This window comes from Chiloscyllium plagiosum, unplaced genomic scaffold (genome assembly GCF_037043375.1).
Source record: "Chiloscyllium plagiosum isolate Xiang-an unplaced genomic scaffold, Cpla_swu_hap1 HiC_scaffold_27, whole genome shotgun sequence".
Classification (NCBI taxonomy): domain Eukaryota; kingdom Metazoa; phylum Chordata; class Chondrichthyes; order Orectolobiformes; family Hemiscylliidae; genus Chiloscyllium; species Chiloscyllium plagiosum.
In genome coordinates, this window is record NW_028270165.1 from 35,014,563 (window position 1) to 35,039,423 (window position 24,861).

At 46.7% G+C, this 24,861-nt stretch overlaps 2 protein-coding genes across 4 annotated transcripts in view; one reads left to right on the forward strand and one right to left on the reverse strand.

The window, feature by feature from the left end:
• LOC148143568 (uncharacterized) overlaps nt 1–24,861 on the reverse strand; it is a 262,855-nt gene that overhangs the window by 157,716 nt on the left and 80,278 nt on the right. The window lies entirely within an intron of this gene.
• The window catches only part of LOC148143574 (uncharacterized), a 70,242-nt gene continuing 54,291 nt past the window's right edge, over nt 8,911–24,861 (forward strand). For 2 of the 3 annotated variants that reach the window (XR_015751263.1, XM_087974366.1), the window contains exon 1: nt 8,911–9,161. The gene's annotated coding sequence lies outside the window, so the exon portion shown is untranslated. The remainder of the gene's footprint in view (nt 9,162–24,861) is intronic. The other variant, XM_087974367.1, reaches the window with a different exon arrangement.

Genomic DNA, 24,861 nt, shown 5'->3' on the forward strand with positions numbered 1-24,861 from the left:
TGGAGCAGGAACATAAGACACAATCACCTGATGAAGGAGCAACGCTCCAAAAGCTGTGCTTACAAATGAGCCTGTTGGAGTATCACCTGGTGTGGTGTGAATTTTAACTTCGTACACCCCAGTTCAACATTGGCATCTCCAAATCGGGGACATAGTTCTTTGGAAGTTGCATCATTGGTAGACAGGGTTGTGAAAGAGGCGTTTAGCACACTTTCCTTCATTGTTCACACCGTTCAGTGCAGGAGTTGGGACATCACGTTGAGGTTGTACAGGATATTGGTGAGACCACGTGGAGAGGACTGAGTACAGTTCTGGTCGCCCTATCGACGACCACAAGTTGTCGGGTGACCTTATTTCGATTTATAAAGTCATGGAGCGTGTAGGAAAGGTAGGAATCACAGGGGGAAGAAAGGGTGGATCTCCCTTTTTTAACTTCTCTTGGCATTCAGACACTTCAATTCTGTCAGGAACAACAGCATCGCCAGAGAGCAGACTGCGCATGCTCGCCAGCGTCTGGATGAAACTGCGCATGCTCCTCACTGCACGCAAAGCCCGCCTCGCGACTTTCTTTTGGTGGGCCAATCGGAAGTCTTGGAGGACCGGAAGGTGACTGGTCCTCCTGCCAATCAGTGCCTTCCTATTGTCTGACTGCAGAAGTTGGAACACGAGCTTCGGAAGCTGCTGCTGCTCTGTCTCTGAATGGAGAGTGAGTTTGTTCCAGACTGCAACCTCCTTACTCTGTCAACCATCTGTGAGTACGGCACTCTCTTCTCAACTCCTTTTCCTTTTTTTTCATTCTTGGATTCAATCTTTTTTCTTCCCTTTCCTTTCGGTTGCTGCAAATGAATGCACGGCGTGGACCGATTCGGGAAAAGGTTTTCATAAACAGAGAGTGGTTCACATATGGAATGAATGTCCAGTGGTAGTGGTGGATGCACTACTCCAACAAGACCTCACCAACCCTCAGAAGAGCAACCCACCCAGATCCACTCCCCTACACCTGACACTACAGGCAATTTAGCATGGCCAATTCACCAAACCCGCACATCTTTGGACTGTGGGAAGAAACCAGAGCACCCGGAGGAAACCCACACAGACAGTTGCCCGAGGCAGGAATTGAACCCGGGTCTCTGGCGCTGTGAGGCAGCATTGCTACACATTGTGCCACCGTGCCATTTAGGACAGATGAGGAGGAACTGCTTTTCCTTGAGAGTAGTCAATCTATGGAGTTCTCTGCCAAAGGAATCAGTAGAGGCATCTTCATTAAGTATATTCAAGATACAATTGGATGAGTTTTCATGGTCAGGGAATTAAGGGTAATTGGGATAATGCAGGGAGGAAGAGCTGAGCCAATGGATATATCAGCCACGATCAGCTCGGATTTCAGTTTCCCACAGAGTAAGATATTGGTCTGTTCTCTGCTCTGCTGGATTTCTGCTGAAGCCTTAATCCCCACCCCCACACCTTCTGGAACAATAAAACATTCAGTTATTCAAGACTCAAGCCACAATCTCTCAGCCTGTCAACCATCCAGACACAGAGTGTAGTCCTAGCTGGGAATCAAACAAGAGAAACAGAACAAAATTAGAAATAAATAAATGCTCATGCTTAATGTTTGTTCATGAGGAAGTAAACCAGAAATAGGGCTCTCCCAGGATTCTTATAGTGCCCCTCTTGAGGCATTCTCTCACCCTAACATCTAACTATTCATACCCCGCTATGATTTACAACAATATTTACACCAACAGAAATAAAGCATCTGTTATCAAGTAGACATAGGGATATACAGCACAAAATAGACTTTTCTCTGTCTCATTCACACACATACATCCATGGGGGTGAATTTGTATTTGCAGAATTATATTTGCAGAGACATTCTATTTTTCTCAAAAATGCACAATCTGCAGGCTGTTCAATCCATGTAATATTTTGTAAGTTCCACTTTGGAAATAGAACCAGTCTGACTCAAGATTGGGATACAGACAGACTCTGAATTCACACCTTTAATGCATTGTCAGATCTGAGATGTCACGTTTTGTTATAAAACTTTGAGTTATCTCAAGAAGATGTCTTTCAGGAAATTCTGGGATTTACAAATGAATGATATGAGCAGCCCATACTAAAAGATGAAAGACTTAACAATCCAGTGTTTTTCTACCTATCATTTCAGTGCACTGTAATGTTTTTCCATCCATTCTGTGCCTTATGATTTTATTCTCCACAATTACCTGATGAAGGAGCCATGCTCTTGAGTGCTAGTCATAGAGTCATAAAGCTGTACAGCACGGAAACAGACCCTTCGGCCCAACTCATCCATGCTGACCAGATATTCCAACCCAATCTAATCCCCCCTGGCTGCACCCGGCCCATATCCCTCCAAACCCTTCCTATTCATATACCCAACCAAATGCCTCGAAAACATTTCAATTGTACCCACCTCCACCACTTCCTCTGGCAGTTCATTCCATACATGCACAACCCTCTGCATGAAAAGTTGTCCCTTAGGCTCCTTTTAAATCTTTCCCTTCTCACCTTAAACCTATGCCTTCTGGTTTTTGACTCCCCCACACTGGCGGGTAAAGACCTAGGCTATTTGCCCTATCTATGCCCCTCACGATTTTATAAACCTCTCTAAGGTCACCCCACAGGCTCTGATGCTCCAGGGTAAAATAAATGCCCCAGCCCCCCTCTCAGTCTGTGTAACCGGTTAAAGCTCTTTTCCAAAGTCAGTTCACTGGGACACATACACTCATTCTGTGTAACCAGTTAAAGCTCAGTTCACTGGTGTGTTCCTCTCTGAATGCTCCTCTGCTCACACTGATGTCCAGTACCTTTTGAAGCAGGTCGAACGGATTTCTCTTTCCAGATTCAACCCCCCCCCTCAATAATATTGAGTGACCCTGTCAGATCTTGTTATGGAATTTCTTCCAAGATTTCTGTCTGCAGATCCTCCCCTTCTGATACCCTGTTAGCAAAGTTGAAACAAGTCATCCCTGTCTGTACCGAATAGAAATTCTGATTATATTGTATGTGTCTGTGTTTAAAGTACTAACCCAGTAACATACAAATGGTACTATTGATTTAAAATACACCGGAGACGTGAGGAAGGAGATGTCAGGACCTGGCACTCTCTGAACCCTAACAGGGTGTTCCAAGTGGTAGTGCAAAAATTTCAAAATGAAGTAGATGGCCATAGAGCTGTACAGTACAGAAACAGTCCATCTCGTCCATGCTGACTAGATATCTGAAATTAATCTATCCTATTTACCAGCACTTGGCCCATATCCCTCTAAACCCTACCCATTCATGTACCCATCCAGCTGCCTTTTGAATGTTGTATTTGGACCAGCCTCCACCACTTCCTCCTGCAGCTCATTCTATACATTTACTACCCTCTGTGTGAAAAGGTTGCCCCTCAGATCTCTTTTGGGTTTTTTTCCGCCCTCACCGGAAACCTGTGCTCTCTTGTTCTGGACCTCCCCCTCCCCCCACCGCAGGGAAAAGATTTTGCCTATTTATCCTATCCATGCGCTTCATGATTTTATAAACCTCTATAAGGTCACCCCTTAGCCTCCAACGCTCCAGGGAAAACAGCCCTAGCCTCCCTTTAGCTCAAATCCTCCAACCCTGGCAATATCCTTGTAAATGTTTCTGAGCCCTTTCAAGTTTCACAACATCTTACTGATAGGAAGGAAACTAGAATTGTGTGCAATGTTCCAAATGTGGCCTAACCAATGTCCTGTACTGCGACAACACAACTTCCCAAATCCTATACTCAGAGGATTGGGAAAGTTTTCAAAACTTACAAAAGACAACCGGGAAAGAATGGAGGGAAAAACCAAACCTTTGAAGGTCAGCTTGGAGGCATCAAGGTCTCAGGACAGGGGGGTGGGGATGACCCCAGCTATGGGCCACGTGTGAGCAAACGGTTCCAGATTGATTTACGATATCTGGTCGGTACAGACGAGTTGGATCGAAGGGTCTGTTTCTGTACTGTATACCTCTATGACTCTGGCTTTCCACTAATGTTTGCCCTATCAGTATATTCAATTTCTCTCTGGTGTCATTTTGCTTCCCCTTCCCGGGGATGTTAACCATTTTGTGTCTGGTTGTTCCTAAAGAAGCTGCGTGGCAGGTTCACCCTGAATTGACACACATTGTATTTGCTTCCCAAAATCAGACCTGCTCACTCTCAGCAGGATCCCAGTGTTGTGAAAGATATTAACTTTCAGGTGGTGGTATCCAAAATTCAGAGAGATGTCAGTCTTGATGTTTTTGCTTTTCTGCCCCTGTAAGATCCTGAATCAGCACCTTCAGGGGAATTGGTTAGAGGGGAGTGAGAACAGAGGGGGAGAGAGAGTGGGATGGTGCTTTCAATTTTGTGGAATAATAAAAGAAAAGAATATTCGGCAGAAAGTAGAATTGCTTGTTCAGAATTTCCACCCTGCACTGGCAGTGATGACTTTTGTAATCTCCTTTTACAGCGTATTTGAAGATCTGATGGCAGAAGTTTCTCAATCAACAGATGAAGGGCTTATGCCCAAAGCATTGACCCTCCTGCTCCTCGGATGCTGTCTGACATCCCTGTGCTTTTCCAGTGCCACATTTTTCGACTGACTCTCCAGCATTTATGATCCTCACTTCGCCGTGAATGTCTGACAGTCTTTCAGTCCACCAGGACCGCAACGATTTTCGACTGATCTCTGTGAGAGGGATCAAAGCTTTTTGGTTCCTGACTGAGTGAGTATGTTTTCAGCATCACTGGGACTGGACGAGAGACCCCACTGTTGCAGCGCACTGTGCGTGGAGCGTGTAGCAGCTATACGACCTGGAAAGAGGAATTCACGACAGGAAGGGGCTGGAAATTCGATTGTGTGCGGCTGAAGCATCATCCATGGAGAAACCTGAGGAATCCCGCCCCGTGGAGAAACTGTGGAAGTGTGGCGACTGTGGGAAAGGCTTCTGTTTCCCGTCTGCCCTGGAGACTCATCGGCGCAGTCACACCGGGGAGAGGCCATTCCCCTGCCCTGTCTGCGGGAAGGCCTTCAGACATTCCTCCCACCTGCTGGCCCACCAGCAGGACCACACAGGGGAAAGGCCCTTCAGCTGTCCCGATTGTGGGAAGGCCTTCATGTTTTTCTCTGCCCTGTTGGCCCACCAGCGGGTCCAAACGGGGGAGAGGCCCTTCAGCTGCTCTGAGTGCTGGAAGGCCTTCAGCAATTACTCCAGCCTCCAGACCCACCAGCGGATCCACACGGGGGAGAGGCTCTTCAACTGCCCTGAGTGCGGGAAGGCCTTTACTCGGGTCTCCCCCCTGCTGACCCACCAGCGGGTCCACACGGGGGAGAGGCCCTTCAGCTGCCCCGAGTGCGGGAAGGCCTTTACTCAGGTCTCCACCCTGCTGACCCACCAGTGGGTCCACACGGGGGAAAGGCCCTTCAGCTGCCCCGAGTGTGGGAAGGCCTTCAGCACATCTTCCACCCTGCTGAGGCACCAGCAGGTCCACACCGGGGAGAGGCCGTTCACCTGCTCTCAGTGCGGGAAGGGCTTCACCCGCTCCTCCCACCTGCGGAAGCACCAGTGAGTTCACGTGCCATCGCAGGGGGATTGAAGGAGTAACGGTCAAGTGCCATTATCGATTGGACTATCAATCCGGTTCCGGCGACTCCCGGGTTTGAATCCCACCACGACAGATGGCAGGGGGAGTGGGTGGTGTGGGGGAGAAAGCCCCCATCTGATTCACTCTCTCCCTTGTTAGGAAAGGGAACCGCCATTGTGGGAGAGTATTCATTCAGTCGTTCCATCAGCATCCTTCACTCGGTCTGGCCTACACATGACTCCAGACCCACAGCAGTCTGGTTGACTCTACACTGCCCTCTCCCCACTGGCAAATGAGCAGGGAGAAACTTACCAGGATACAGGGTATGGGTTGAAATTGCTGAGTGAGGCAATACTTCCTCCGGATTACGGCTGTAACAAGGATCCAATTACAACCTGGTGCTGCCCAATAGTAAAGACAGTGAGGTGTGTGTGGGCTTTGATCTTGAGCTGTTTAAAAAGCAGTTACTTTGTCTATGCCTTTTTGCAGGGGGGAATCTGAAGATGTAACTAAGTTGAGTCACAATAAAGGTTACCTGAACTTACCGCCGGGCTCAGACTCTCATTGAAAGCTTTGAGCTGGAAGACGTTTTTAGTTTAAAGCTGCTCCTTCGTTTCAGCCTCCTGCACTGAGTTTCCAATGTCATGTATCAGATGGAGCAGTGAATGAGAAGCTAGTATCGTGAGAAATTGTAAATCTTTCAGGTACTGCGTTGTTTCATCAGCATTGTAAAGTTTACTGACAGCACCAGGAGGTGTGGGCTGTGTTCACTAGAAATGATGTGGAGGTGTCGGTATTAGTCTGGGTTGATAAAGTTAAAAAGAAATCACCCAATACCAGGTTGTTGTCCAACAGGTTTATTTGGAAGCACTAGCTTTCTGAGTGCTGCTCCTTCATCGGGTAGCTGTGGAGCCGCATTGTAAGACACAGAATGTATATCAAAAGATCAGTATCATGCAACTGATGGAATATATTGAACAAGCCTAGATTGCTGTCAAGTCTTTCATCTCTTAGAATGGGTGTAGGTTTTGGTTCATTAATGTGTAACTGCCAGAACATCTCTTAAGTCACATTCTTGAGATGACTTAAGGTTTTATAAAAAAGATGACATCTCCGCTCAGACAATGCATTTAAAGGTGTGAGAATTGAGTCTGAAAATGTGTTGCTGGAAAAGCACAGCAGGTCAGGCAGCATCCAAGGAGCAGGAGAATCGACGTTTCGGGCATGAGCCCTTCTTCAGGAAAGGTCTGAAGAAGGGCTCATGCCCGAAACGTCGATTCTACTGCTACTTGGATGCTGCCTGACCTGCTGCGCTTTTACAGCAACACCTTTTCAGCTCTGATCTCCAGCATCTGCAGTCCTCACTTTCTTCCTGAGAATTGAGTCTGACAGTATTCTAATCTTGAGTCAGACTGGTTCTATTTCCAAATTCATAAAATATTACATGGATTGACTGTCTGGAAATTGTGTGCTTTTTCAGCAAAATTGAATACATCTGCAAATATAATTCTGCCAATACAAATTCACCCCATAGAATTGTGTGTGGGTGCATGTGAATTTGTGCGTGAGAGTGTGTACATGCTTGGTAAAGTGTGAGTGTGATGGAGTATAAGCCTGAGAGAGTATTGGGGGGTGTGTGTGCGTGTGTGAGGGGGAGCATGTGTGAGAGAGGTATTAATACAAGCAAGGGGTTGCATTTTGCTAAAACAAGAAAGGGCAGGACTTGTACAGATAATGGTAGGGCCCTGGGTCATGTTATAGAACAGACAGACATGGGGGAGTGGTGTTCAGGTACATAGTTCGTTAGAAGTTGCATCACTGATAGACAGGGTAGTTAAGAAGGTATTTAGCAGCAGAGCATTCATTGTTCACACCATTGAGTACAGGGGTTGGGACATCATGTTGAGGTTGTATGGGATGTTGGTGAGGCCACTTTCAGAGTACTGAGTACAGTTCTGATGGCCCTGTAATCTGAAGTATTCTTATCACAGAGGGTTCGGTAAAGATTTACCAGGAAGTTCCAGGACAGGAGGGTTTGAGTTATAGGGAGAGGCTGGGACTTTATTCACTGGAGGAGAGGAGATGAGGGGGTGACATCATTAAGATTGATAAAATAAGGTGTGGAGGTAAGCTGAATAGCAAAGGGTTCTTGCTTAGCATCGGGGAGCTCAAAACTTGGGGGCATATTACTTAAGGTGGGGAGAGAGATTTGAAAGGAACCGGAGGGGCATCATTTTGAAAGAGGGTGGCTTTGTATGTGGAATGAACTTAGTGACGATGTGGTAGTTGCCGGCACATTTACAACGTTTAAACAGCATTTGGATAGGTACATGAATAGAAAGGTTTAGAGGGATATGGGCCAAATGCAGGCAAGTGGGACTGGTTTCGTTTGGAATCCTGGTCGGCATGGACGAATTGGACCGAAGGGTCTGTTTCTGTGCTGCATACCTTTATTGAAACCAGTAGAATTCTGAAAGGGGCTTGACAGGATAGATGTAGATAAAATGGATACTATATGAGGAGGGTCATACAATCCCAACAATGTGAATGCAGGCCATTCAGCCCATCTATTCCTCTCTGGCCCTCTGAACAGTATCCCAGCCATATCCAACCCCTTACTCCATATTTCCCATGGCCAAGCCACCCTAACCTGTACATCCCTGGTCACTATGGGTAACTTAGCACGGCCAATCCTCCCTAACCTACACCCGAATCTATAAATTACCTTCTCAAGAATGTAATTTAAATGAAGAGCTTTTCTAAGAAAAATGTCAGTCTGACTCAACGTTGCGACACAGACAGAATTCACACCTATTGTCTCTACTTATAAATAGGGCAACGTCTCTTCGAAATGGAGATTCATTTAGATATAACTGCGTGACTTTACATATAAAGATATCCCTTTGAATGTGCCACATCCCTTTGAAATGTAATCTCGTCCATTTACATCTCTTCATTTTAACGGGGTATTTCCGCAAATATTCATGTCCCTTTAAAATGCAGATTTCCCCCTTTAGATATGACGCCGTTCCGTTAGATGTGGGAATATCTGTTTAAATTGAGCCGTGAGCTTTCCCAATGTAGACAGGGCTCCTGGAAACGTGGCAGTGTCCCCCCTGCAGCTGCAGAGCGAGACAGGAGAGTTTGTTTTTGTGAATGAGCAGTTGTAGCGCGAGGTGGCTGTTGCTTGGTGACGGTGAGGCTCCCCGGCCCCGCCCATCCCCCCGTGCAGACGTCACGCGGGGGCGAAGGCGGTTGGGAGGAGAAGTCGCTCGAGCGGGGAAGCGGCGGGAGGGCGGCCGTAAGGAAAATGGCGCCGTGCGGCCCGGGGCAGACACCCGTCACTGGGCACCGCCGCCTTCCTGGCGCAGCTGCTGTGTCACGGCCACACCGGCCGGCTGTACAGCAGGCAGGAGCCGGTGAGCATTCTGGAGGCGGATGGGGTTAAGGGCCTGCTTGGGAACTCGTCGGCCGCCTGGGTGGTGGAGTTCTACTGGTCGTGGGGCGGCCCCTGTGTCAACTATGGGGCCACCTGGAAGGTACTGGGCCCGGGAGGTGAAAGGTGAGGCAGGTTGGGGGGGGGGGGGATGGAGGGGAAGGAATGTGGGGCCTGTCCTGTCCTGTCATAGTGACATTTTACACTCACTTTCCATCTGCTTTTACTGGGGCTTGTGCTGTTTGCCCCCTCACTGTGTGTTTAATCCTTGTGCTGTTTACCCCTCACTGTTTGTTTAATCCTTGTGCTGTTTACCCTCTCACTGTTTGTTTAATCCTTGTGCTGTTTACCCCCTCACTGTGTGTTTAATCCTTGTGCTGTTTACCCTTTGCTGTTACTTGTGCAATTGCTGAGGGTAGTGTGTAAATACTAGTGAAGGAGATTATGCACCAGCATGTATATGTTCCTCAGTCATTGAAGGGGCAGGACCTGTTGAGAATGGTTAGTAAAGCATGTGGTGCACTAAGCCTTGTTAACATGGCTTGTTATTTGGAGAAGTAGACTTTATTATTTAGAGTCACAGAGATGTACAGCACGGAAACAGACCCATTCGGTCCAACCTGTCCATGCCAATCAGATATCCTAAATTAATCTAGTCCCATTTGCCAGCACTTTGCTCATATCCCTCTAATCCCTTCCTATTCATATACCCATCTAGATGTGTTTTAAATGCTGTAATTATACCGGCTACCACTACTTCCTCCAGCAGTTCATTCCATACATGCACCACCCTCTGCATGGAAAAGTTGCCCCTCAGGTACCTTTAATATCTTTCTGCTCTCACCCTCAACCTATGCCCTCTAGTTGTGAACCTCACCCCTACACTGACGAAAAGACATTTAAAAAAAAGTTGAGCAGCCAGAGAAAATGCAATAGCTATAAGAGCCACATGGGGAAAAAGAACTGTGGCTCTACCCTTTAGTTCTCCTCTTGGCATTTGAACACTTAAAATCTGTCAATAATACCAGCATCGCCACAGCGTATTGTGTCTGTTCCGCGCACCTGCTCGCTGGTGTCACCCAACACATTGTCCATGCTCCTCGTTGTCGGCAGAAAAGGTGACATCGCTTGTCTCTGTTCCTAAAGGTCTTCCTTTTATTTTTAAAGCTGTGTCCTCTGGTCCTAGTCTCTCCTACCAATGGAAACATCTTCCAATTTCATTGCATTGTGGGGATGAAGCCCTACCCTGTCCGGTAATTTCTGCTGGTGTGAGAGACTAGGCCTCAAGTTTAGAGGGAGGAGCTTTCAGACAGATGAGGAAGTGCTTTTCCCACAGGGTTGTGAATCTATGGAATAGTCTAGATTAGAGTGGTGCTGGAAAAGCACAGCAAGTCAGGCAGCATCCGAGGAGCAGGAAAATCGATGTTTTGGGCAAAATGCCTTTGTATGTGAGTTTGTGTATAAGACTGTGCATCAGTGAGTGTGTATTTGCATGTGTGCATGCTTGATAAAGTGTGATTGTGATGGAGAATGAGCCTGCAAGAGGGTGTGTGTGTGTGTTGAGAGGGTGCTGTATGTGTATGTCTGAGAGAGAGCGTGTGAATGAGAGAGGTATGGATATAAGTGAGGGGTTGCATTTTACTAAAATAAAGGAGGGCAGGACTTGTACAGGTAATGTTAGGGCCTGGGTTGTGTTGTAGAACAGAGACCCGGGGGTGTTCGTGTTCATTGATCTTGAAAGTTCCATCATTGGTAGACGGGGGTGAAGAAGGTGTTCCGCACACTTAGACCATAAGACATAGGAGTGGAAGTAAGGCCATTCGGCCCATCGAGTCCACTCCGCCATTCAATCATGGCTGATGCGCATTTCAGCTCCACTTACCAGCGTTCTCCCCGTAGCCCTTAATTCCTCTAGACAACAAGAATCTATCAATCTCGGCCTTGAAGACATTTAGCGTCCCGGCTTCCACTGCACTCCGTGGCAATGAATTCCACAGGCCCACCACTCTCTGGCTGAAGAAATGTCTCCGCATTTCTGTTCTGAAATGACCCCCTCTAATTCTAAAGCTGTGTCCACGGGTCCTTGTCTCCTCGTCTAACTGAAACAATTTCCTAGCATCCACCTTTTCCAAGCCATGTATTATTTTGTACGTCTCTATTAAGTCTCCCCTCAATCTTCTAAACTCCAATGAATACAATCCCAGTATCCTCAGCCGTTCCTCATATGTTAGACGTGTCATTCCAGGGATCATCCGTGTGAATCTCCACTGGACACGTTCCAGTGCCAGTATGTCCTTCCTGAGGTGTGGGGACCAAAACTGGACACAGCACTCCAAATGGGGCCTAACCAGAGCTTTATAAAGTCTTAGTAGTACATCTCTGCTTTTGTATTCCAACCCTCTTGAGATAAGAGACAACATTGCATTCGCTTTCTTAATCACGGACTCAACCTGCATGTTTACCTTTAGAGAATCCTCGACTAGCACTCCCAGATCCCTTTGTGCTTTGGCTTGATTAATTTTCTCACCATTTAGAAACTAGTCTATGCTTTTATTCTTTTTGCCAAAGTGCAAGACCTCGCACTTGCTCACGTTAAATTCCATCAGCCATTTCCTGGACCACTCTCCCAACCTGTCTAGATCCTTCTGTAGCCTCCCCACTTCCTCAGTACTACCTGCCTGTTCACCTAACTTCGTATCATCGGCAAACTTCGCTAGAATGCCCCCGGTTCCCTCATCCAAATCATTAATATATAATGCGAACAGCTGTGGCCCCAGCACCGAACCCTGCGGGACACCGCTCGTCACCGGTTGCCATTCTGAAAAAGAACCTTTTATCCCAACTCTCTGCCTTCTGTTAGACAGCCAATCCTCAATCCATCCCAGCAGCTCACCTCGAACACCATGGGCCCTCACCTTGCTCAGCAGCCTCCCGTGTGGCACCTTATCAAAGGCCTTTTGAAAGTCTAGATAGACTACATCCACTGGGTTTCCCTGGTCTAACCTACTTGTTACCTCTTCAAAAAATTCCAACAGGTTTGTCAGGCATGACCTCCCTTTACTAAATCCATGTTGACTTGTTCTAATCAGACTCTGCTCTTCCAAGAATTTAGAAACCCCATCCTTAATGATGGATTCTAGAATTTTACCAACAACCAAGGTTAAGCTGATTGGCCTATAATTTTCCATCTTTTGCCTTGATCCTTTCTTGAACAAGGGGATTACAACAGCCATCTTCCAATCATCCAGGACCTTTCCTGACTCCAGTGACTCTTGAAAGATCTCAACCAATGCCTCTGCTATTTCCTCAGCCACCACTCAGAACTCTAGGGGTATCCCTTCGGGGCCAGGAGATTTATCAATTTTAAGACTTTTTAACTTTTCTAGCACTATCTCTTTCGTAATGGCAACCATACTCAACTCAGCCCCGTGACACCCTTTAATTTTTGGGATATTACTCATGTCTTCCACTGTGAATACTGACGCAAAGTACTTGTTAAGTTCTCCTGCTATTTCCTTATCTCCCATCACTAGGCTTCCTGCATCAGTTTGAAGTGGCCCAATGTCTACTTTTGCCTGTCGTTTGTTTCTTATGTACGGAAAGAAACTTTTACTATTATTTCTAATATTACTGGCTAGCCTACCTTCATATTTGATCCTCTCATTTCTTATTACACTCTTTGTTATCCTCTGTTTGCTTTTGTATCCTTCCCAATCTTCTGATTTCCCACTGTTCTTAGCCACTTTATAGGATCTCTCTTTTTCTTTAATACATTTCCTGACTTCCTTTGTCAGCCAAGGTTGTCTAATCCCTCCCCGGTTAATCTTTCTTTTCTTGGGAATGAACCTCTGTACAGTGTCCTCAATTATACCTACAAACTCCTGCCATTTTTGCTCTACTGAGTCTTCATTGTTCACATAGGTAAAACCTACCTCTTGCAAAAATGCCATCCCTTATTCCCAATTCCTCCGCCTCCGCCGTATCTGCTCCCAGGAGGACCAGTTCCACCACAGAACACACCAGACGGCCTCCTTTAGAAACCGCAATTTCCCTTCCCACGTGGTTAAAGATGCCCTCCAACGCATCTCGTCCACATCCCGCACCTCCGCCCCCACCCCTCCAACCGTAACAAGGACAGAACGCCCCTGGTGCTCACCTTCCACCCTACCAACCTTTGCATAAACCAAATCATCCGCCGACATTTCCGCCACCTCCAAAAAGACCCCACCACCAGGGATATATTTCCCTCCCCACCCCTTTCGGCCTTCCGCAAAGTTCGTTCCCTCTGTGACTACCTGGTCAGGCCCACGTGCCCCCTACAACCCACCCTCCCATCCTGGCACCTTCTTCTGCCACCGCAGGAACTGCAAAACCTGTGCCCACACCACCTCCCTCACCTCCATTCAAGGCCCTAAAGGAGCCTTCCACATTCATCAAAGTTTTACCTGCACATCCCCTAATATCATTTATTGTATCCGTTGCTCCCGATGCAGTCTCCTCTACATTAGGGAGACTGGACGCCTCCTAGCAGAGTGCTTTAGGGAACATCTCCGGGACACCCGTACCAATTAACCTCACCGCCCCGTGGCCCAACATTTCAACTCCCCCTCCCACTCTGCCGAGGACATGGAGGTCCTGGGCGTCTTTCACCGCTGCTCCCTCACCACCAGACGCCTGGAGGAAGAACGCCTCATCTTCTGCCTTGGAACACTTCTACCCCAGGGCATCAATGTGGACTTCAACAGTTTCCTCACTTCCCCTTCCCCCACCTCACCCGAGTTCCAAACTTCCAGCTCAGCACTGTCTCCATGACTTGTCCTACCTGCCTATCTTCTTTTCCACCTATCCACTCCACCCTCCCCCCCGCCCCCGACCTATCGGCTTCATCCCCTCCCCCACTCACCTATTGTACTCTATGCTACTTTCTCCCCACCCACACCCTCCTCTAGCTTATCTCTCCATGCTTCAGGCTCTCTGCCTTTATTCCTGATGAAGAGCTTTTGCCCGAAACGTCGATTTTACTGCTCCTCGGATGCTGGCTGAACTGCTGTGCTCTTCCAGCACCACTAATCCAGAATTCATTGTTCACATGCTGAGTACAGGAGTTGGGACATTATGTTGGAGATGCACACAGAAAGTACTTTACTCAGAGGGTGATAGATGTCTGGAATGCATTGCCAACAGAAGTAGAGGCAGGGACGGTAGATTCATTTAAGGTGCATCTGGGCAGGGGAGATCCAAGATGGTGGCGACCCAGCAAGTCTGAGTCTGTCGTGCTCTGCCCAAGACTCAGGCAAAGTGGGCTGCCTGCCTCCACCACACCTGCCAAATCATTTAAATAGCTTTTATTTGAATACAGCTAGTTATTTTGCACCAAACCTGAGCAATTTAGTGCCCCATTAAAATGACTAAAGAATGCCCGCAGCTCGCAGCACATAGGAACCCCACCCCAGCTGCAGCAGAGGCGTCCGCAGCTGCCCCCGGGGACGTAACTATGGTGGTGAGCCTTGTTGCAGTGATTTCTAAGCTTGAAGAGGAGATCGCCATCTTCATAGAGCAGGTGGGAGTCGCTCTCGGTCACGCTGCAGAAGCACAAGCGAGATATTGAAAGAATCGAACATCGAGTCGGAGGGTCGGAGCTAAAGGTTGCGACCTCAGAGGCTGCTGCAGAATCAGCCGTGGGTCGGGTCTGGACTCTCGAACAGCGAATCCGGGCCTTAGAAGATCACATCAACAACCTCAAAAATCGAGGTCGTCGAGAAAATATTTGTTTGCTGGGCCTTCCCGAACGGGAAGAGGAAGGCCAGTTTACGACGTTTCTGGAGCAGTGGCTTCCACAGTTATTGAATCTGGAGGCTGGATCAGGCCAGGTCAGGGTAGAATGGGCCCACCAGGTTGCAATACACAGGCCAGGCTTGGACCAGCGCCCCCACCCGGTCCTGTTCTGGCTGCAGTGCTTTTTGGAGAAGCCGATGCTCCTGGAAGCTTCCAGAAATCTTGGGAAAGATCCCCAAGCCATGATTTACAAAGGATCCAAGATTATGCTATTTCAGGACTTTCCCCCAGCTCTGGTCCAAAAGAGGAGGGCGTTTAAGGGATTTAAACATTCAGTGCTACCCAGCAGCGCTATGTTTTAGCCACGAAGGGTCCGTGTATAACTTTGGATCGCCGGAGAAGGCCAAGGAATGTTTGGACTCTCTTAGATAAATTGTAAGAGTTCACTCGTGTGGTGAATGATGTTGTTCTGCCCTCCCCTTTCCCTGGTTCACCTTTTTTTTTTCTCTTTTATTACTTAATATTATCTCCAGGGAGTAGGGAGGGGCGGGCTTATCTGTTCTCCACTCTGCGATTTTCTCCTCTCTTTTTTTGTAAATATATATAGACTGGGTGGTCTAGTAGATTTAGGTGAGGAGGGGTCTCTGCTTTGTCTTATTTTTTTTCTTTCTTTTAAAGCTGGGTTGTTTTCCCCCTGTTATTTTGTATTACCCTAATTAATTATTATCTGCTGAGACTGTAATTTTATAGTTTTATGTTTATACGTGGTATTAACATCACCAAATATATGTAGGTGTTGATGTGGGTGTGTGGGGAGGGGCAGGAGGGTAGGGTACTCATTGTTAACTTTAGCTTGGTCATACACTTGAATTTTCTTCACTTTATTATGGAGTACCTGGGTCGAGGGTGGGGCACTGGTCGGGAGAGGATCTGATGGGTTTTCGGAAAGGAAGTGATTCCCCCGGAAACGTGGGGAAAAATCTCTGTTTAAACATGTTATTTTTTTAATTTAGAAATCGTTTTTTATTATATTAGTGTGAGTGTTATAAAGAATCTCTCTTTTTGTGAATTTTCTATGGTCCAAGCTCAGGGTGTTTTGGATGGGGTTTCTCCTCCCGGGGGTCTCGGACTTGCCTGGACGATTATGGTGTGTCATTCGCTTAAATGGTGCACCTGGAATGTCAAGGGGAGTAATTCTCCAATCAAAAGGAAGAAAATATTACCAAACCTCAAAAAAGAAAGGGTTGATATAGCTCTTCTACAGGAGACCCATTTATTGGATAAAGAACACTTGAAATTACAACAGGGTGGATTTGATCAGGCCTTCTTTTCTTCCTTCAGCTCAAAATGTAGGGGAGTAGTCATTCTTATTTGGAAGAATCTCCCTTTCGAAATCCTAAGTCAGATAAAAGATGAATCTGGACGATAAATACTAATTAAAGCCCTTATAAATGGAGAGGAATATGGGATTTTAAACCAGTTTTGTCCCCCGGCACATCCTTTCAAATTTATAACGGAAGCCTTCTCCAAACTGATGGTTCTTGGTGCTCGTCATACAATTATAGGGGGAGACTTGAATTGCATTATGGAGCCGGAAATAGACAGGATACCCAAGAGTACTGCGGGTGTATCCCCCAGATCTAGACAATTGGCGGATTTGAATCAAGAATTAGGATTAATAGATGTGTGGAGGTGCCTCCACCCGCACGGCAGAGATTTCTCTTTTAACTCTAATCGACATAAATGTCATACTAGAATTGACATGTTTTTTGCCCCCTCGACTTGTTTAAATTCCATATCATCCTGTAAAATAGGTGATATGATAATTTCTGATCACGCTGCTGTGTACATGGAAATCAAGGCTAGGAACAATGAGGCATCCCCCTGACATTGGCGTATGGATTATAGTAAATTTGCAAAATATTTTTCTCAAGAATTTAAAGCTTTCTTGGAAATTAATTCAGGTACGGCTAGTAACCCGTCAATGATGTGGGAGACTATTGAAGCTTATGCGCGAGGTCTGATCATTTCATACTCGGTGACCCAGAAAAAATTAAAGGGAGAACAACAGCATCTACTTGCTGCTTGCTTAAAAGCAGCTGAAACAGCATACGCTGACAGACCTTCCATTGCCAAATTACAAAGGGTTATGACCCTTGGGACAGCTCTGAATACCGACTTCACCCAAATGGCAAAGAGGGAAATATTATTTGCAAAACAAAGATTATATGAATTTAGCGATAAACCTGGTAGATACTTCGCATTTCTTGCAAGGAAAAAAAAGGGCCCCTCAAGCTATCACAGCTATCAGGGAAGTGCTGGTACTCTGACTCACATCATAAAGGGATCAACACAATCTTCAGAAAGTTTTATTCTGATCGCAGGATTGTGAAGATAGAGCCAGGAGGAAGCAGTCCTTTTTTAAAAGCCTGGCCTTTCCGGACTTAATCCCGGAACAGGTATCGGTCCTGAATGCTCCCCCAACAACCCAGGAAATACTTGACACAATCAGGCAACTTCAGAGCAGTAAGGCACCTGGCCCAGAGGGCATTCAGGTTGAATTTTACAAAGAGTTCACAGGAGTATTAGCTGGCCCACTTATGGACATGTATAACTACTCATATAAGTCAGGGCTGCCTCCTGCCTTTACTAAAAAAGATGAATATCTCCCTTATTCTCAAAAAAGGAAAGGATCCAGAAGATTGTGCATGATACAGACCAATATCCTTGCTAACTGTAGATTTTAAAATTCTCTCTAAAACATTAGCATTGAGGCTAGAGAGGGCTAGAAAAGAGGAGCAGACTGGATTTATTAAGGGCCGTAGATCATCTAATAATATTAGAAGGGTCTTGAATGTGAATCAAGTCTGTCATCAGGAAAAAATACCAGGAATAGTAGTCTCTTTGGACGCGGAGAAGGCATTTGACAGGGTTGAATGGTCATACCTGTTCTATACATTGGAAAGGTTTGGCATTGGAAATGTATTTGCCAAATGGGTCTCAACACTGTATAATGATCCCAAAGCAGTTGTGATCACCAATGGATTAGGCTCAGGTAGCTTCAGTGTGGGTAGGGGCTGCTGTCCGGGATGTCCTCTCTCTCCGTTGCTATTCGAGCTAATAATTGAACCACTGGCGGAAGCGATAGGGGCTGACTCTAATATAACGGCCCCGAGGGTTGGTACAGGTAAACATAAAATTACCCTATATGTAAATGATCTCCTTTTTCTTAGTAATCCTCTGATGTCCGAGCCCCTCTCCATCCAAGTTATTAATGCATTTTCAGGCTACAAAATTAATTTTTCAAAATCAGAGGCATGCCTCACTAGTATGTCCCACTTATTGGACCGATCCCACTTCCCCTTTCGTTGGTTTCTGGAGGGTTTCTTATACTTGGGCATTTTTATAACCCCAGTATTTGGCCAGCTATCCAAGGCCAATTTTGTGCATCTATTGGAAAGGGTAAGACAGGACCTTTAACGTTGGGGAGACCTTCCAATTTCCTGGCTAGGTAGAATAGCCCTAATTAAAAAAGAATGTCTTGCCCCGTCTCTTATACCCTATGAGAATGCTTCCGGTGATGCTGCCGAGGACGGCACTCCGCAAATTGTATGGTTGGCTGGGTTCTTTCATCTGGAATCCTAGACGGCCCCTCATTAAGTTAAGGAAGCTACAACTTCCACAGGCAAGGGGGGAGGGCTGTATTTTTCAGACTTTAGGAAGTCTCAGTTAAGCTACATAGCTGATTGATTGCGGGTCAGACATGACCCAATCTGGGTGGACATCGAGGCTTCTCAAGTACAGTGCCCTCTTATTAACCTCTTATTTTTAGATCAGATGAAAATCATTACGAGCCACTGTAGAAACCCTACAATACCTTGGAATATAATGCAGCAAAACGAGGGTAATTCACAAAAAACATCCCCCTATACTCCTATAGTGGGGGCATGGGGTTTTCAATCAGGGCTTATAGATGCCACATTCAAATCCTGGAGATCCAGCAGTATCTCCTGTTTAGGGGATCTGTTTGAGCAGGGGGTCCTGATGTCTTTTGAACAGCTGCATCAGAAATTTGGATTACCTAACGGAGACCTCTTTCGATACTTCTACATTCGAGACTACATACAGAAGATGACTGCGTTATTAGATGTTCTTTATAAATCAGATAGAGAACGTAGATTGTTGTGGCCAATGGGTGTACCCTCGGTCAGCACTCTTTATCATTTATTACGTGATGATGTGTCGGAAGACATGGACCGTCTGCTTAGAACATGGGATCAGGATTTGGGACTGGAAATTTCTACAGAAATGTGGAATGACATCTGGGAAAATGCCAAAACAAAATCTCCGTTTGTAACAGAACCCAGGCCATTCAGTTAATGATACTTCATAGGGCCCATATGGCCCCGGAACGATTGGCAAAATTTAGGAGCATCTGCAATGCGTCCCAAATGTAAAATAGAGGTGGGCATTCTTACACACCGCTTATGGACATGCCATAAGATCCTCAAATACTGGACCGAAGTAGTAAACGCCCTGACAGAAATCTTGGGAATGGAAATTACAGTAGATCCAGTATCTCCTCTTCTGGGCTTCTCAAGCTTACCTTCTGTGGATGTGCACGGGAGGAAATTATTTTCCATTCTCTCCTTCTATGAAAGGAAAAATATCTTGGTAAACTGGGTGGCTGAGGGCCCTCTAGGACTTCCAAATTGGCACAGATTAATCATGGAATGTATTCCTCTTGACTTCCTTACAAATATGGTGCACCAAAAAACTGAATTATTGTATAAAATGTGGCAGCCCTTTTTGAATTACATAGATACAGATATTTCGGCCATTCTTTCAAGGGCTTTCATTTAGTTGAGGTAACAGTTCTGGCTGGTCCCTTGGGAGAGGAATCCCGCATGAATACGGGTTTTATTACAACTTATGTTAACTCATTACGAGCATGTATTTCACTACTTCATTACCATGTTATCCTTTTTTCTTTTGACTAATGTAAGATATTTGATCATACACTCTGGTTAGTTATAGGTTAGATTCGTAGTTAGTTGAGTTTTGTCTTTTTCTTTTTTATATCTCTTTTTGTTTCACAAGTTTTGGCTATTTATTTAAGATTTAATTGTATATTAGTGTTCGTACTTGTGCTTTTTTTACTTGTAAACTGGTAAAAACATGTTAAATTTTCAATAAAAATATCTTTTTTTTTAAAAACGTGCATCTGTACAGATGCATGAGTAGGGGGAGAGCAGAGGGATACAGATTCAGGAATTGTGCAATAGGTTTAGACAGGGGATTTGGATCGGCTTAGGCTTGAAGGGCTGAAGGGCCTGTTCCTGGGTTGTAAATTTTCTTTGTTCTATGTTGAGGTTGTACAGGATGTTGGTGAGGCCATTTTGTTTAGAGTACTGAGTACAGTTCTGGTCACCCTGTAATAGGAAGAATATTATTAGAGACGGTTCGGTAAAGATTTACTTTGACGTTGCCAGGAATGGAGGGTTTGAGTTATAGGGAGAGGCTGGGATTTTTTCACTGGAATGGAGGAGGTTGAGGGATGACCTTACTGAGATTTTAAAAAATCATGAGGGGTGAGGGTAAGGAGAATAGCGAGGAACATGCGCGGTTATGTAGAGTCAGGGGTGGGGAAGTGAAACAAAATTGTGGCTCTCCCCTTTTTTCCTCCTTTTGGCTTTGGCCAGTTGAATCTGTCCGGAAGGGGCCTGGTCCTCCTGCCAATCAGAACCCCAGCCATTGTCTGAATGCGGAAGTTCGACCATGAGCTTCTGAAGTTGCTGTTGCTCCTCTCTCTCTGAATGAAGATTGAGCTTCAGTCCAGACTGCAACTTCCTTTCTCTGTTTAACATCTGGGAGTACCGCACTCTCTTTTCTCGCCCTCTTTCCCATTTCTTTTCTCATCCTTGGGTTCAGCTGTTGGTTTGTAGGAGCTGAGGGAAAAAGAAAGTCAATTGAGGTGAAGGGACAGACTCTGGAAAAGGTTGGTCTAGATCTGTGCCTGTTAATGTTTGACAGGCTTTGTTTCCTGAGCATGACACATTTACTTGTCTGGCAAAAAAGGATGGCCTCTTAATCCATGTTGGGGATGGAAGTGGATTATGCTGTGGGTGACTTGCTCGTAGTAGTCCAATAAGTATTGGATAAGTAATCATGACACACAAACCGTAAGTTATTGACTGTTTATTTGGAACTCACGGGGAGAGCCAAGTCGACCTAATAGTCTCAAGTCACTCCGACGAGAAACAGAGTTGTGTGATTCTGTAGGTTACAATCATTTAACAATTAGCAAACTGTTAATTGCAGGAAATTGAGCAAACTGAGACACTTTACCCAGTCACGTAGTGTCTGGACAGTGTTGGTTAGTAGCTGATGTGTACAATAGGTCCTTGCAAAGAGAAAGATATTCCCATGCAAGGAAAGAATTTGTTTATCAGGTAGCAGTACAGCTGCAAGGCAGACTGTCTCTGTTGAGTCTGGGAATTAAGGGTAGCTGGGACAATGGATAGATCAGCCCTGATCTTAATGAATGGCAGAGCAGGCTGGATTGGTCAAATGGCCTACTCCTGCTTCTATTACTATGAAACTGTAACCCTGCATTTCCCATGGCTAACCCACCAAACCTGCACATCCCTGGACACTGGCCAATTTAGTATGGCCAATCCAAATCGAGGCCAGTGAGCAATGTAGTGATGTGGAAAATGAACATCAGAGAACAATAGAAAGGGACAAGGAGAGTAAATGTATCAGCAATCGAACCTGGATACTAATGTCACAAAAACTGAAACGATACATGGTGAGTCTGAATGTGTGCTGCATTGTAACAAAAGTGAATGAATTAACTGCACACATTGAAGTGAATAATTATGGTCTGAGACTCCTCACAGAGACATGGCTTCAGGATGGCAAGGATTGGATCCTGAATATTGAGGTGTAGTTAGATAGGAAGCGAGGTAAAGGCAGAGGGTTGGCACTGCTCATCAAAGCACTGATCACACGGTAGTCTGGTGTCAGCTTGGGTTTCAGGGCCTGATTTCTCTGTCCTCTGATCTCCCTGTTCCCACAGAGTAAGATGTCGGTCTGTTCTCAGCTTTGCTGGACTTCTGTAGAAGCTTTCACGCCTCTTTTACAGCTTCCAGAACAAGAAAACATTCAGTCAATCGAAAGCCACACCACAATCTACCAGAAATAGGGCTCACCCAGGATTCTGATAGGGTCCTACTTGAGGAATTCTCTCTCCCTTCAATGTAACTATTAGTATTGGGGCAAAGTAACTCGTGTGTCAAATCGTTTAAAGCAAAGTAGTCAGGAGAGGAGACCTTGAGCAATTAACTAGCTTTATTCATTGCCATTGGGGAATACCTCTTAGTTTAAAACAAAGTCTGACGTATTCCAATAAAATACAGAATGTTACAAGTTTTATGGTAAAACACAAGCCCCATTCTCCATTAATTATGCAACTGAGGGGCAGTCGTAAGGTTCACATACATTGTCGAGACCTAAATTTCTTAATGTCTACAAAACTGAATGTTATCTTATGCTGCAGGTTCAGCTAGGCTCGAATTACCGATAAGGGACAGAGAGAACCAATCCATCATTCTATGAAGCAGCACAGTCTAATGGCCTGAAGAGCAGAGACAGCCTGCAGCTGCAAGGTCAGGCTATCAAACCAGAATTCCTTAGCCAGGGCTCAGATAGCATTATGTTAACAGGCTACATTTTACTGCAAACATTGCTTTGCGACAAAATGGCTTCCATGCAGTTTTGTCAATTTTGATCAAATTCTCCCACAATCCCTCCTTTTTATTAAAAAGAAGAGATTGTGGGTGTCAGCAAAAAGGGGGATTATACCCAGAGCCAGGGGGATTGTCAGGGGTTGGTGCTTGGAGATCGGACTGATAGTCCTCGGGTTCAGTAAGGACAGGGGCAGAAGGCTCCAGGGATTGGGAATCATCATCAGGGGTTTCATCAGGAATGAGAAATCTCAGCAATTGGGAGATCGCTGGAGAGGAGGGCCACATCAGAGAACTGAGCCGAGCACAGGATTGTCTGCGGGGTGACTTTGATTTCCAGTCGAGGAGTTCCAAAGGCAGGGGAAAAGAAAGCTGCAAGTTGCTCAAACTCCATTAGGGCTCGCTTGGTACGAGTTCAGGATGGATAGGGATATGGGCACATACCTAGCAGCTAGAGTGGTTGACCTAAAAAAAAGCATTAAAAAAAAGTATTAAACTGTAATTCCTGTTTACTAGAGGTTATCAGGCCCAATCAAACATAGTTAGTGAAAGAAAGATAAGGAATAGTGCAGTGAAAGGCAGAATGATCAGGCTGAGCCATTAACGGATGAAGGCTGAAGATGTGTCTCTGACGGGGTCTTCTGGTGTTCCTCCAGGAGGTGGCGCTCGTTTGCATTGTGTTGTGTGTGTCCATGCGGCCTCCCCTTGACCTTGACTGCTGACCGGGTAACCCAGCAGGACTAGGAACGGGCCTTTCCATCTCAGCTCCAATATGCCCCAGTCCTAATGCTGAGGCTTGGCGTACCCATGAATGTAAACTCTGAAGAGTTTTGGTTAACTGATGCAAATATTTACCACTTGTCCAATATTAGAGTGTCAGCTGTTTCAGTCATTGGGATGGTTTGATTCATCTACTAAATACATCTACTCTTATTAGACAATATTCAGAACAATGTACGTGAGGTGATTCTATGAAAGCAAGTTGTAGACAGGGAAAAAGGCTGACCAGGCAAGGAGGTGGTTAACAAACACACTCTCTCTGCCTGCCTGCGGCTCTCTGTCTCTTTGCCTGCCTGCGCCTCTCTCTCTCTCTGCCTGCCTGCGCCTCTCTCTCTCTCTGCCTGCCTGCGCCTCTCTCTCAATCTCTGCCTGCCTGCGCCTCTCTCTCTCTCTGCCTGCCTGCGCCTCTCTCTCTCTCTGCCTGCCTGCGCCTCTCTCTCTCTCTGCCTGCCTGCGACTCTCTCTCTCTCTGCCTGCCTGCGCCTCTCTCTCTCTCTGCCTGCCTGCGCCTCTCTCTCTCTCTGCCTGCCTGCGCCTCTCTCTCTCTCTGCCTGCCTGCGCCTCTCTCTCTCTCTGCCTGCCTGCGCCTCTCTCTCTCTCTGCCTGCCTGCGCCTCTCTCTCTCTCTGCCTGCCTGCGCCTCTCTCTCTCTCTGCCTGCCTGCGCCTCTCTCTCTCTCTGCCTGCCTGCGCCTCTCTCTCTCTCTGCCTGCCTGCGCCTCTCTCTCTCTCTGCCTGCCTGCGCCTCTCTCTCTCTCTGCCTGCCTGCGCCTCTCTCTCTCTCTGCCTGCCTGCGCCTCTCTCTCTCTCTGCCTGCCTGCGCCTCTCTCTCTCTCTGCCTGCGCCTCTCTCTCTCTCTGCCTGCCTGCGCCTCTCTCTCTCTCTCTCTGCCTGCCTGCGCCTCTCTCTCTCTCTCTCTGCCTGCCTGCGCCTCTCTCTCTCTCTCTGCCTGCCTGCGCCTCTCTCTCTCTCTCTCTGCCTGCCTGCGCCTCTCTCTCTCTCTCTCTGCCTGCCTGCGCCTCTCTCTCTCTCTCTCTGCCTGCCTGCGCCTCTCTCTCTCTCTCTCTGCCTGCCTGCGCCTCTCTCTCTCTCTCTCTGCCTGCCTGCCTGCGCCTCTCTCTCTCTCTCTCTGCCTGCCTGCCTGCGCCTCTCTCTCTCTCTCTCTGCCTGCCTGCCTGCGCCTCTCTCTCTCTCTCTCTGCCTGCCTGCCTGCGCCTCTCTCTCTCTCTCTCTGCCTGCCTGCCTGCGCCTCTCTCTCTCTCTGCCTGCCTGCGCCTCTCTCTTTCTCTCTGCCTGCCTGCACGTCTCTCTCTCTCTCTGCCTGCACCTCTCTCTCTCTCTCTGCCTGCCTGCGCCTCTCTCTCTCTCTCTCTCTCTGCCTGCCTGCGCCTCTCTCTCTCTCTCTCTCTCTCTCTGCCTGCCTGCGCCTCTCTCTCTCTGCCTGCCTGCGCCTCTCTCTCTCTCTGCCTGCCTGCGCCTCTCTCTCTCTCTCTGCCTGCCTGCGCCTCTCTCTCTCTCTCTGCCT